The following is a 13,661-nucleotide window of genomic DNA, read 5'->3' on the forward strand; positions in this document are numbered from 1 at the left end:
AGTTCCCACATCAATGAAAATCTCAGCTTGATGAAAGAACTGAAAATTCTTAAAATTTGATAGGACTTTTCAAACCCAAATGCAATGTAAAAACTAAAGTGATGTTCTGTCTTAAAGGTAAAAAAATTACAAAGGGAAATACCCCCTTACTAATTTAATTTAAAAAACCTATTATCATTATTTAAAAGGCTAGAAGATCAAACATAATCTCAAATCCATAACATTTCTCTAGTTCCCAGAGAATGAAACTTCCCTTCAATGAGGAAACAACAATGAAAGAATGAACATTTTATGTTTTCTTTTGACATCCTGGCACTCCTTTTAGGTCATACTAAGATCTTTTTAATATATCTTGGGGTCTGTTTGTTAAAGTTGTGAATAGAAATAACCCTGGGAAGATTTAGGAGGGCTAATTTGGAGCACTGGGTTTTGGTTTTGACACCTGATAAATATGAATATGCTTATTAATCCTATTCCCTTGACAGGGGTAGGGTATATCATCTTGATTTTATCAAATGTTGAGTTTTTCAAACCAATTTGCAAATTTGGATCACCATTTCATTTATGAAGATTAGCAAATTGAATTTAGGGTGATAGATTTAGAATGGGAAAGGTCTTTATTTACTTCATTTTACAGATGAATGAAGTGAGATCCAGATAGTAACATAGGCAATAAGTGGAAGAATTGGATCTAGGATGAGAGCATTTGGAATAATTAGAGATAGACATGTGGAGGAGCTTAGCATGTTGTGTGACTTCTTGGCTTTCAGAAAGTGAATCCTGGAACTGGTATGAATGTCTAGCAAATGAAGTGAGTTTGAGACAGAACTTCTTAAAGTTTCCACATGATATGAGAAAGGTAGTGAAGAGCAGCAATGGAGAGAACTGAGAGCCCAGACTCAGCCATCTGAATGAATGGAGAGAGTTTGGGTGCCTAAAGTTAAGAAATGGGAATATGTGACTCCAGAAGTGGAGAAGTAGCAAGGAATAAAACAAAATGGAGAGGAATAAAATGATCTACTACCACAATTCCTTTAAGTGGTGTAGGTCACTCACAGATGTTTTTCTCTAAAAAATGACTAAATTATATTAATAAGTTTTGTTTCTCTAGGCACAAGTATCTCTCCTTAGAATGATAGAGAAGCAGAAGTAGGTGGACTGAATAAAGAGTAATGGAATTTGTCTTGATTATTTATAGATTCCTGGGTTTATGACTACTTTATGTTGTTTAAGTGGAAAATTAAAGCAATATTATTAAATCCAATAACTATATGGCTTTGGGTTCTTGAATAGAAACTGAGAGGACTTTAAATGCTGGCTTTAGTGAATCAAGAAGTTCTTTTATGTTCTGTTACTTCAAGGGCACATCTAAATTGAGAGAAAAATTCAGAGATATAGATATAGATAGATGTATATCTATAAATATATAGATACATACATGTGCATGCATATACAGAGATACATATGTCATATACATACACATATCTGGATATATATGTTTGTATATGAAGGTAATTTAGTCCTATGAATATATGTATGTATATGTGTGTATATTATATTCATATACACAAAAACCTGCATTCATAAAAATTTAAAGCATATTAATAAATTTTAAAGAACATCATTTAGTCTAATATATAATATATGAACATTTATAAAGACATACATATACACACATATACTAAACTAAATTATATGTGTTAAATTTCCACATGTTAAAATATTATGTATACCCATATGTGTAAAATACCTACTTTATAGTATCTACATATACACATGTCGATGTGTATATGAAAATGAATATTTCAACTGCATGCTTCTTAAATAGTATTTGTCTTTTTGTCTCAATCTAGGTTTCCTTTGGAAATAGCAGAACATAAAAATCTTTTTAGGTTTTTATTGCTATCATTAAAAGGGTTCTCGGTTTCTACTCACAAACTCAAATTTATAATAGATATTGAATATCAGACCTGTTAAATTATGTGTGCGTATACACACTATAAATATGCATATATACATGCACACATTATATATGCACCCATCCCTATATATTATATAATTACTGTATTCTTTAAAATAAATTAAGTAATTCTGTTGTTTTCTGGGTACTAAATGAATTTTATGTAGGAGTAGTAGTAGCACCAGCAGCATCAGTAATGAACCATTCTTCCTTTTTTTAGTGAAGTCCCAAAGGGAATCAAAGAACATCCAATGCTGTCTTTATATTGAGATTTTCAAACATGTCTTCATGAATAATGGTGTTTTAGAACCATTGACAAAAAACTTCATAGACAGCCAATCAGGGCATGTATATCTCTAAGCTTCTTGGTTCTATAAAACAGAAACTGGATCTAATTTAATATGGAGAAGAGAAACAAACCTTTATGAGTAGGTTAGTGAAGAGAAGACATGGAAAAGAAAAATGTGAGGTAGAAACTATTATTTGTGAGAAGAGTAATAAAGAGATTCATTTCAGAGAAGCAATCTACATTTTCCAGGTTCATCTAAAATCAACCCTTGAACCTTTTCTTAATGCTAATCCTCTAGGGAGATCTTATTTAAATACTAATCTTACCTGAGGAATAAGAACAAGATTGAAATGTACTGTGAGAGAGCTGAGTAATGAGCATGCACTTCCTTTGGCTAACAAGTTACGGAATTAATAATACTTCCCTCATTCTGAGGCTTGAATTCTTTGCAGACATTTAGAATTCAGTCTTCAAGCCAATCTATGAATGCCAGGTTTCTGTTAATTAGAAACAATTCATCTTAATTAACCCTCCTAATGGTTCTAACAAGAAATAAATTATATCAGCCCAGAAAGCAAGATTGTGGAATGTTTAATGTTCATATAGAGCCCTTTTCAAAACAAAGGACAGTAAAGAACATGGAAGGTCAGAGAGACAACTGTTGCTTCTTGGATTCTTTTCAAATCTGCCATCATGTTCCCTAGTGTGAGTTGCCCTAGCATTTACCTAAACATTTATGGAAACTAGTTGAAGAGAAAAGAAAGAAAAAGGGGAAAAAAAGAGCAGAATCATGTTGTTTACTACACTGATTGGAGGTCATTGCTTGCGTCATAAATGGATCTTTAAAGTATTGTTGAATGACTTACGATAAATTGACATTCTTCTAGCCAGTCCTAATAAGAATGTTCTGCTATATATCTCTTGGGAGATCCTTCTTTACTAGGTGAAATCTTGGCATTTAAAGGAGAGGGCTAGAGGTGGTAGAAGTAGTATATGGAAACTAAACTTATTTTCCATACAATGTCTGCTCTGTGGCCCCATGATATCAATCCCAGAAGTTTTTCCACCCACATTCCTTCTATTCTGTATTTCTCTGAACTTGGGAGATCTGTACACAATCACAGTCCCTTTGGGCTGAATAGTAAAAAAGCTTCAAACAGCCTGTATTCATTGCTCATTCAACAAATCTACCTTAGGACTTGACTTGTAAAATTGAGGACCAAAGTAATTTGGCTCTTTCTTACAAAGAAAGGAATCAAAATTCCTATTAGACAATGAAATTGGGCAGGAAATTAGGTTAGCTTGATTTTTTAAACACCAAAATTAAAGACAACTTTTTTTCTGAACGTGAGTGTATAGGACTTGAGTGGCACTCTATAGAGATTATTACAAAAGATCATTTAATAAGAAGAGTATAAGGGTGGAGAGGGAGGAAAAAATTTATAACTTCATTTGTATTCAGTCACTATTCTACTCACTATAATAGGCATGAGTTATATAAGTGGGACAGCTAAGTGTCACGGGGATAAGATGCCAGTCTAGATCATTTTTGTGAATTCAAATCTAGCTTCAGACTCTTAAAGGTTGGGTAACCCTGGGCAAGTCATTTATCCCTATTGGCCTCAATTTTTCATCTATAAAATGATCAAGAGAAGAAATGACAAACTACTCCAGTAGCTTTGCCAATTAAAGCCCAAATGGGATCACAAAAACTCCTAGTCACCATCCATATCCATCTACTCTATATTTTTCTTCCTATAAAAAGCAAGACCAAAAATAAATAACAAATTAGTTCATTAGAAGTAAAGTCAACAGTTTACGATTTCATTTATTTATTTTTGTATTCTAACTCTTTCCAAACAATTCTCTCTCTCTCTCTCTCTCTCTCTCTCTCTCTCTCTCTCTCTCTCTCTCTCTCTCTCTCTCTCTCTCTTCCCTTCTCTGTGTCACCCTCTGTCTATTTTTGTCTCTGTCTTCCTCTCTCTCACTCTCTCTCTGTCTCCTCTGTCTCTCTGTCTCTCTGTCTTTGTCTCTATATCTCAATCTTTCTCTCTCCCTCTGTCTTTGTCCCTGACTTTGTCTCTGTCTCTGTCTGTCTCCCTCTCTGTCTCTCTGTCTCTGTCCCTCTCCCCCTCTCCCTCTCTCTCTCTGTCTGTCTCTGTCCCTCTTCCTCTCTCTCTCCCTCTGTTTCTTCTTCTCTGTGTCTCTGTCTCTCTTTCTCTCTGTCCCTCTGTCTCTGTCCCTCTGTCTCTGTCTCTCTGTCTCTCTCTGTCTCTCTGTCTGTCTCTCTCTGTCTCTGTCTCTCTTTTTCTCTCTCCCTCTCTCTAATCCCTGTCTTCTTTGTCTCTGTCCCTCTCCTTCTGTCTCTGTCTGTCTCTCTGTCTCTCTGTCCCTCTCCTACTCTCCCTCTCTCTCTCTATCTCTCTCCCTCTGTTTCTGTCTCTCTCTGTCTCTCTATCTCTGTCTCTGTCCCTCTGTTTCTGTCTCTCTGTCTGTCTGTCTCTGTCTCTGTTTCTGTCTCTCTGTCTGTCTGTCTCTGTCTCTGTCTCTCTTTCTCTGTCTTTGTCTCTCTCTCTTTTTCTCTCTCCCTCTCTGTATTCCCTGTCTTCTTTGTCTCTGTCCCTCTCCCTCTGTCTCTGTCTCTCTGTTTCTGTCTCTCTCTGTCTCTCTGTCTCTGTCTCTCTCTTTCTCTCAAGTCAGACAAAGAATGTTTCTGTAATTCTCATTGAGAGTTGTTTTTAGGCTCTCTGACCAGACAGAGTGAGTCAAACTATCCAGCTAGAAAGAGAAAGGAAATACCCATCCACCCACTCCTGGAAAGTTTTACTTTTCGAACCTCATAGGACCTGGTTATTGTCTGATCTGGAACTGAACTTGGATCAGTATTGATACTTTAGGAGGTTTTGTCTTTATATTCCCTGAGGGGAAATGGTTTGGGGGACTATTGTTGTTTCCTCATGTAAAGACTATGAACATTACCATCAATCTCCTATACAGATGATGGGTAAAAGCCCAGACACCAAATGTAGAATTTTTGTTTTTACTTAATTATTTTGGCCCACAAATCCCTAAGGCAAGATAGGAATCTGAAAGTAAACATTATTATTGATATATTAATATTCTTCTTATTATAAATGATATTATACACACACATATATATGTGTGTGTAAAGTAAATATATATATATATGCATATATATATTTAGATTTAGCTTCTTCTGAGTCTGCATGTCTGTCTTCAAAGTGTTGTACATTCTGGTGAAAAAATACAATATTTTTTCAGATATTTGGATATTTTGTCTACTCCTGCTAAATATTCATATGTTTGACTGAAATTTCCTTTCACATCCTATAATTTATTGGTGCTTGTTACAAAACAAACATAGTTTTAATGTTTGAAAAACAAGGATATCTATATTACAATTAGTCATAAAAGCTGTTTCAAAAATCTTAGTGCAGTTTTAAACTCAACTTATGTGTCATTGTCCTCAATTCTTTTCATTGTTAATTTTTCTTTTTTTTTGCTATTTTTCTTGCTTTATTTCAAAATGCATGAAATTGAAATAAACTTGAGCAAACATTATAAAATAATAGGAAGCTTTGAGATTATATAAGCTATTAAAATCAAGTCTTATTTTACCAAGGAAAGGAAGGTGAAAAAGGAGGCAGATTGGTATAATGGAAAGGGAATAGGTTTTGAAATCAAATGGTCTGAGTTCAAATTTCAGCTGTGCAACTTATTGCCTATGTGACACTGGACCAGGCATACACACTGGGGTTTGGGTTTCCCCACTTATAAAGTGGTGGGAGAGGACCCGATGCCTTCTAAGTTTTCTTCTATCTCTGTATGTATGAGCATATAAGACTGTTCTCTAGATAAAGACTTTGTGCAAAGAATGGGCAGTTTTACGTAATTCCAGTACTCCACAAGTGTTCATTGTCCAAAATAAAAGAAAGTCAGTCATTGCTAGAAACCAAAATGAACATCTCCATCATTGTTATAGTCCTTTTAATGTAAATGGTTTAAAATTGAACCCAATTGAATCATCCCACTTGGCTAATATGGTTCTCAGGTAACTCTTGAGAGTATTAGTTTGAGGAGTTAGAAACTGCAATTTGACATGTACTCTGTACTTCTGCTTGATTTGCACCCAATTTGGGTTTATTATGGGATTTATTAAGACTGTCTTTGAAGTCTTTATCCATGGGTTTGACCTCTAACAAGTTTCTATTAGCCACAGGTACAATGTGTGTCTAAGATACTGTGTTTGTCGTATGTGTGTGTTTTCTATTTTTTTTTTGTTTTCTTAGAGGTTATTATCCTTTTGGCAAAAATAGCTATCTGAAATGCAAATGTGTCTCTCACTAGATTACCTGTTTCCCTTCCTTCCCTGTCCTCAGAAAATCTCCTTCAGAAGTAAATATCCACAGGCAAAATTAGGTATGTATGACCATAGTATACCTAAAGAATGCTAAATTGCCTTTGATGTAACAATTCTCATCATTGCTCCTGTTCTGAAGTTATTCACTTCGTGGAGTGGCAAAACAAGCAACGAGGCTATATGCCTGGCTATCATGGACATCCCTCCAGCCTAATGTGATGAAAAGAGGACTATAGCAATTCCCCTGGTGGTGGAAGTTTCTGTACTTGCCTGTTCTCTTCCTTACCCCCTCTTTCTCATTAATGGCAGGCTTCTTCCAAAATGCAATTCTACCTGCTCTGGATTCACCTTTCAGTCTTAACATTCAGGCAACAAGCCAATCAGGAAACAAAAAGGAAAGTGCTTACTGTGTACAATGTTCTGTTCTAAGTGCTGGAAATCCAAATCCAAACAGAAAGTCAGTCATTTCACTCACAAATTACACTGCCTCAGATTCCAAACTCTCCTTGCCCCCTGTCCCCCAGAATGTCTTCTTTCTGCTATTACTCTATGAGATATATCTATGGCACACTTTCCATAACTAGTGCTTCTTCCACGTTCCCATAAGATGCAACAATCTGGCTCGTTTCTGATCATTTTAAAGCAGTCCTCTAGTGGCTCAATCCCTGTTGCTCTACTATATCATTCTCACATGAGTTCTGATCACTTTTCCCAGCTACCTTTGTTATTGCAAGAATACGAAGTGAAATCTAGCTACATCTATATTTTATCAGTCCAGCAAAAATACTGTATACTGTCATTTCCCCTCCCTGCATTGCACCACAAAGCCCTTCGATCTTGTAAAAAACCCAGAAATAGCCCAGCCTTCTAGAAGCTATTCTGAGGACTAGGAATAATTTGGCTGTGGAAAAGTTTGCAAGAGAGTACCCAGTTTCTATCAACTGCTCTCAAACAGTATCTCCCTGGAATGTTCAGTCTGGAAGAGAAACAAGTTTTATGTAGAAAAGAATGGATCTCAGTGAGGCTGTCTACTGCATAACTATGCAAGTCAGCTCCTCTCTTTCTCTGTCTCTCTCTGTCTCTGTTTCTCTCTCTCTGTGTCGCTTTATCTCTCTTTCTCTCACTCTCTTCTCTATCTCTCCCCCTCTCTCTCTCCCTCCCTTCCCTTTCTCTCTGTCTCTCTTTTTTCCTCTCTCCCTGTCTCTGTCTCTGTCTGTCTTTCTGTCTGTATCTTATTCTCTCCCTCTCTTCTCTCCTCTCTCTCCGTCTGCACCCCTCTCTCTCTTACTCTCTCTTTCTCTATATATATGTATATATAAACATACGTATGGATGTATATATTTATTATGTCTGTATGTGCCTGTGTATATATAGATACATATACACATATATACATTTTTGCTGACTTTAATATTGTCCCATTCCCGGATAAAGTTAAGTAAGAAGGATTGGAGCAAAGTATTCAGACTTTTATTTTCATCATTCAACTGGTTAACTTTTCAGTTCACAAAAAGGAAGCCATCATTTCAGAATTAAGACTATATCTCTAAAATTCACCCTCCATCAGCAAGCACCATCTGTAATGGGGATAAATTAGAAACCTTTCCAATCAGATCAGAAGTGAAACAAGGATGCCCATTGTCACCTCTATTATTTAACATTGTACTAGAAACAATAGCAGTAGCAATTAGAGAAGAAAAAGAAATTGAAGGTATCAAAATGGGCAATGAGAAGACTAAGCTATCACTCTTTGCAGATGATATGATGGTCTACTTAAAAAATCCTAGAGAATCAACTAAGGGGCTTGTAGAAATAATCAACAACTTTAGCAAAATTGCCGGATACAAAATAAGTGCACATAAATCATCAGCATTTCTACATATTTTCAACACATCACAGCAGCAAAAGGTAGAAAGAGAAACACCATTTAAAATCACCCTAAAAAATATAAAATACTTAGGAATCTATCTACCAAAACAAATACAGGAATTATACGAAAACAACTACAAAACACTTCCAAACAATTAAAACTAGGTCTAAACAATTAGAAAAATATTGATTGCTCATGGGTAGGACAAGCTAACATGATAAAAATGACCATTCTACCCAAATTAATTTACCTATTTAATGCCATACCTATCAAACTACCAAAAAAACTTTTTTACTGAATCACAAAAAAAATATACCAAAGTTCATTTCGAATAACAAAAGATCAAGAATATCAAGGGAAATAATGAAAAAAAAAATGTGAAGGAAGGGGGCCTAGCATTACCAGATATTAAGCTATACTATAAAGAAGTAGTCATCAGAAAAATATGGTACTGGCTAAGAGACAGAAGGATCACTGGAATAGACTTGGGGTAAGTGACATCAGCAAGGTCGTGTATGATAAACTGAAACACCCAAACTTTTGGGACAAAAATACACTATTCCACAAAACCTGCTTGGAAATTTGGAAAACAATATGGGAGAGATTCGGTTTAGATGAACATCTCACACCCTACACCAAGATAAATTCAGAGTTGGTGAATGACTTGAATATAAAGAAGGAAACTATACGCAAATTAGGTGAACACAGAATAGTGTACTTGTCAAATCTCTGGGAAAGGAAACATTTTAAAACCAAGCAAGAGTTAGAAAAAATTACAAAATGCAAAATAAATAATTTTGATTATATTAAATTAAAAAGGTTTTGTACAAACAAAAACAATGCAAGCAAAATCAGAAGGGGAACAACAAACTGGGAAAAATCTTTATAACAAAAAATTCTGACAGGGGTCTAATTACTCAAATATACAAGGAACTAAATGAATTGTATGAAAAATCAAGCCATTCTCCAATTGATAAATGGGCAAGGAACATGAATAGGCAATTTTCTGATAAAGATATCAAAAGTATCAATAGGCACATGAGAAGGTGTTCTAAATCTCTAATAATTAGAGAAATGCAAATCAAAACAATTCTGAGGTATCACCTGACACCTAGCAGATTGACTAAAATGATAGCAGGGAAGAGTAATGAATGTTGGAGGGGATGTGGCCAAATTGGGACATTAATGCATTGCTGGTGGAGTTGTGAACTGATCCAACCATTCTGGATGGCAATTTGGAACTATGCCGAAAGAGATAAAAGAATGCCTGCCCTTTGATCCAGCCATACCATTGTTGGGTTTGTACCTCAAAGAGATCATAGACAAAAAGACTTTTACAAAAACACTTAAAACTGTTCTTTTTGTGGTGGCAAAAAACTGGAAAATCAGGGTATGTCCTTCAATTGGGGAATGGCTGAACAAATTGTGGCATATGCTGGTGGTGGAATACTATTGTTCTCAAAGGAATAATAAACTGGAGGAATTCCATGTGAACTGGAAAGACCTCCAGGAATTGATGCAGAGTGAAAGGAACAGAGCCAGAAGAATATTGTACACAGAGACTGATAAACTGTGGTAAAATAAAATGTAATGGACTCCTTTACTAGCAGCAGTGCAATGACCCAGGACAATTCTGAGGGATTTATGGAAAAAGAACTCTACCCACATTCAGAGGAAAAACTACAGAAGAGGAAACACAGAAGAAAAACAACTGCTTGAACACATGGGTTGAGGAGGACATGATTTGGGATGTAGACTCGAAAAGACCACACCAATGCAACTATCAATAATATGTAAGTCTTGATTGATGACACATGCTAAAACCAGTGAAAATGTGCTTTGGCTATGGGGGGAGGTTTTTTTTGCAGGAGTAATGGGGAAAATAAGAACATGAATCATGTAACCATGGAAAATTTTTATAAAAAAATTAAAAGATAAAATAAAATAAAATAAAATTCCCTCCCCCATAGGATACTGGTGATTTTCTTTGTTATTTTCTTTTTAAACAAATTCCCTCTATTACAGGATTGTTATTAGGCATTGGTTCTAAGGCAGAAGAATGATTGTAAGGGAGATGCCACCAGGGTTCAGAGATTTGTCCAGGGTCACATAATTAGAAAATATCAGAGGCTATACTTGAACCTAGGACTTTCTGGTTCTCTAACCCCTGAGAAACCTAGCTGCCCATATTATTTTTTTAAATTCAAATATTGCCATCTACATAATTGAAGTCCCAATGTACCTATTCTACTTGAGTTTGGGACATTTCTTTTTTTTTCACTTTAAAATGCTTTTATTTTTTTAATGTTTTATTTTTAGAAAAAATTTCCATGGTTACATAATTCAAGTTTTTACTTTACCCTTCACCCCCTCAAAACTTCCCCCAAAGCTAACTCACATTTCCACATGTATGGTCAGTCAAGATTTATTTACATATTATTAATACTTGCATTGCTGTGGTCCTTTCCTGTCTACATCCCCAAACATGTCCTCATCAACCCAAGTGTTCAAGCAGTTGTTTTTCTTCTGTGTTTCCTCTCCTATAGTTCTTCCTCTGAATGTGGGTAGCGTTCTTTTCCCTAAATCTCTTGGAATTGTTTTGGATCATTACATTGCTCCTAGTACAGATGTCCATTACATTTGATTTTACCACAGTGTATCAGTCTCTGTGTACAATGTTCTTCTGGCTCTGCTCCTTTCACTCTGCATCAGTTCCTGGAGGTCTTTCCAGTTCACATGGAATTCCTCCAGTTTATTATTCCTTTGAGAACAATAGTATTCCATCACCAACATATACCACAATTTGTTCAGCCATTCCCAATTGAAAGGCATACCCTCACTTTCAAGTATTTTGGCGACCACAAAGAGCATAGCTATAAATATTTTTGTACAAGTCTTTTTGTCAATGATCTCTTTGGGGTACAAACCCAGCAATGGTATGGCTAGATCAAAGGGCAGGCATTCTTTTATCTCTCTTTCGGCATAGTTCCAAATTGCCATCCAGAATGATTGGATCATTTCACAACTCCACCAGCAGTGCATTAACGTCCCAATTTGGTCATTTTTATGATGTTAGCTTGTCCTTTCCTTGAGGAATCAATGTCTTTCCAATTGTTTAGATCTGGTTTTAATGTCTGGAAAGTATTTTTATTTATGTTCATATAATTCCTGTGTTTGTTTTTGTACATAGATTTCTAAGTATTTTATATTATCTAGGGTGATTTTAAATGGTCTTTCTCTTTCTACCTTTTGCTGCTGTGATGTGTTGGAAATATATAGAAATTCTGATGATTTATGTGTATTTATTTTGTATCCTGCAACACTGCTAAAGTTGTTAATTATTTTTACTAGGTTTTTAGTTGATTCTCTAGGATTTTTTAAGTAGACCATTATATCATCTACAAAGAGTGATAGCTTAGTCCCCTCATTGCCTATTTTAATACTTTCAATTTCTTTTTCTTCTCTAATTGCTACTGTTAGTGTTTCTAGTACAATGCTAAATAATAGAGGTGATAATGGGCATCCTTGTTTCACATCTGATCTGATTGGAAAGGTTTCTAATTTATCCCCTTTGCATATGATGCTTGTTGATGGTTTAAGATATATACTGTTCATTATTTCTAGGAAAGGACCTTCTATTCCTATACTTTCTAGTGTTTTCAGTAGGAATGGGTGTTGTATTTTGTCAAAGGCTTTTTCAGCATCTATTGAGATAATCATGTGATTTTTGTTGGTTTGCTTGTTGATATAGTCAATTATGTGAACGGTTTTCCTAATGTTGAACCGTCCTTGCATTCCTGGTATAAATCCCACCTGATCATGATGCATAACCCTCTTGATCACTCGCTGAAGTCTTTTTGCTAGTATTCCATTTAAAATTTTTGCATCTATGTTCATTAAGGAGATTGTTCTATAATTTTCTTTCTCTGTTTTTGATCTACCTACCTTTTGGAATCAGTACCATATTTGTGTAATAAAAGGAATTTGTTAAGACTCCTTCTTTGCTCGTTATATCAAATGATTTGTATAGTATTGGGATTAATTGTTCTTTGAATATTTGATAGAATTCACTTGTGAATCCATCAGGCCCTGATGATTTTTTCTTAGTGAGTACTTTGAAGGCCTGTTCAATTTCTTTTTCTGATTTTGAATAATTGAAGTATTCTATTTCTTCTGCTGTTAATCTAGGCAATTTATATTTTTGCAAATATTCATATCACCTAGATTGCTAAATTTATTGCCACATAATTGGGCAAAATAGTTTTTAATGATTGCCTCAATTTACTCTTCATTAGAGGTGAAGTCTCCCTTTTCTTCTTTGATACTATCAATTTGGTTTTCTTCTTTCCTTTTTAAATTAGATTGATCAGTACTTTGTCTATTTTATCTGTTTTTTTCAAAATACAAGCTTCTAGTCTTATTTATTAATTCAATAGTTTTTTTTACTTTCAATTTTATTAATTTCTTCCTTGGTTTTTAGTATTTCTAATTTAGTTTTCATCTGGGCATTTTTAATTTGTTCATTTTCCCCTTAGAACTGCTTTGGCTGCATCCCATAGGTTTGGGTAAGATGTCTCATCGTTGTCATTGTCTTCAATGAAATTATTAATTGTTTCTGTGATTTGTTCTTTCGCTAAATTATTTTGGAGAATAATAATATTTAATTTACAATTAGTTTTTGATTTGCCTTTCCATGCATTCTTACTAATAACTTTTTTATAGCATTTTTTTTTAAAATAATTTTTTTGTTTTTAGAAAAATTTGACATCGTTACATAAGTCACATTTTTACTTTCCCCTTCACTCGCTCAACCCCCCTCCCCCCGCCTCTGCTATAGCCAATTCCCATTTCCACTGGTTTTATTATGTGAGGTTAGTCAAGACTTATTTATACATTATTGATAGTTACATGGGTGTGGTCTTTTCAGGTCTACATCCCTAATCATGTCCTCATCAACCAAAGTGTCCAAGCAGTTGTTTTTCTTCTGTGTTTCTACTCCTGTAGTTCTTCCTCTGAATGTGGGTAGTCTTCCTTTCCATAAATCCCTCAGAATTGTCTTCGGTCATTGCATTGCTGCTAGTACAGACATGGCAAACAAATGCAAAAAAGCAGAAATAATAAATGTAAACTTCTCAGATCATAATGCAATAAAAATAGTTAT

The sequence above is a fragment of the Gracilinanus agilis genome, chromosome 6, assembly GCF_016433145.1.
Source record: "Gracilinanus agilis isolate LMUSP501 chromosome 6, AgileGrace, whole genome shotgun sequence".
Lineage (NCBI taxonomy): Eukaryota > Metazoa > Chordata > Mammalia > Didelphimorphia > Didelphidae > Gracilinanus > Gracilinanus agilis.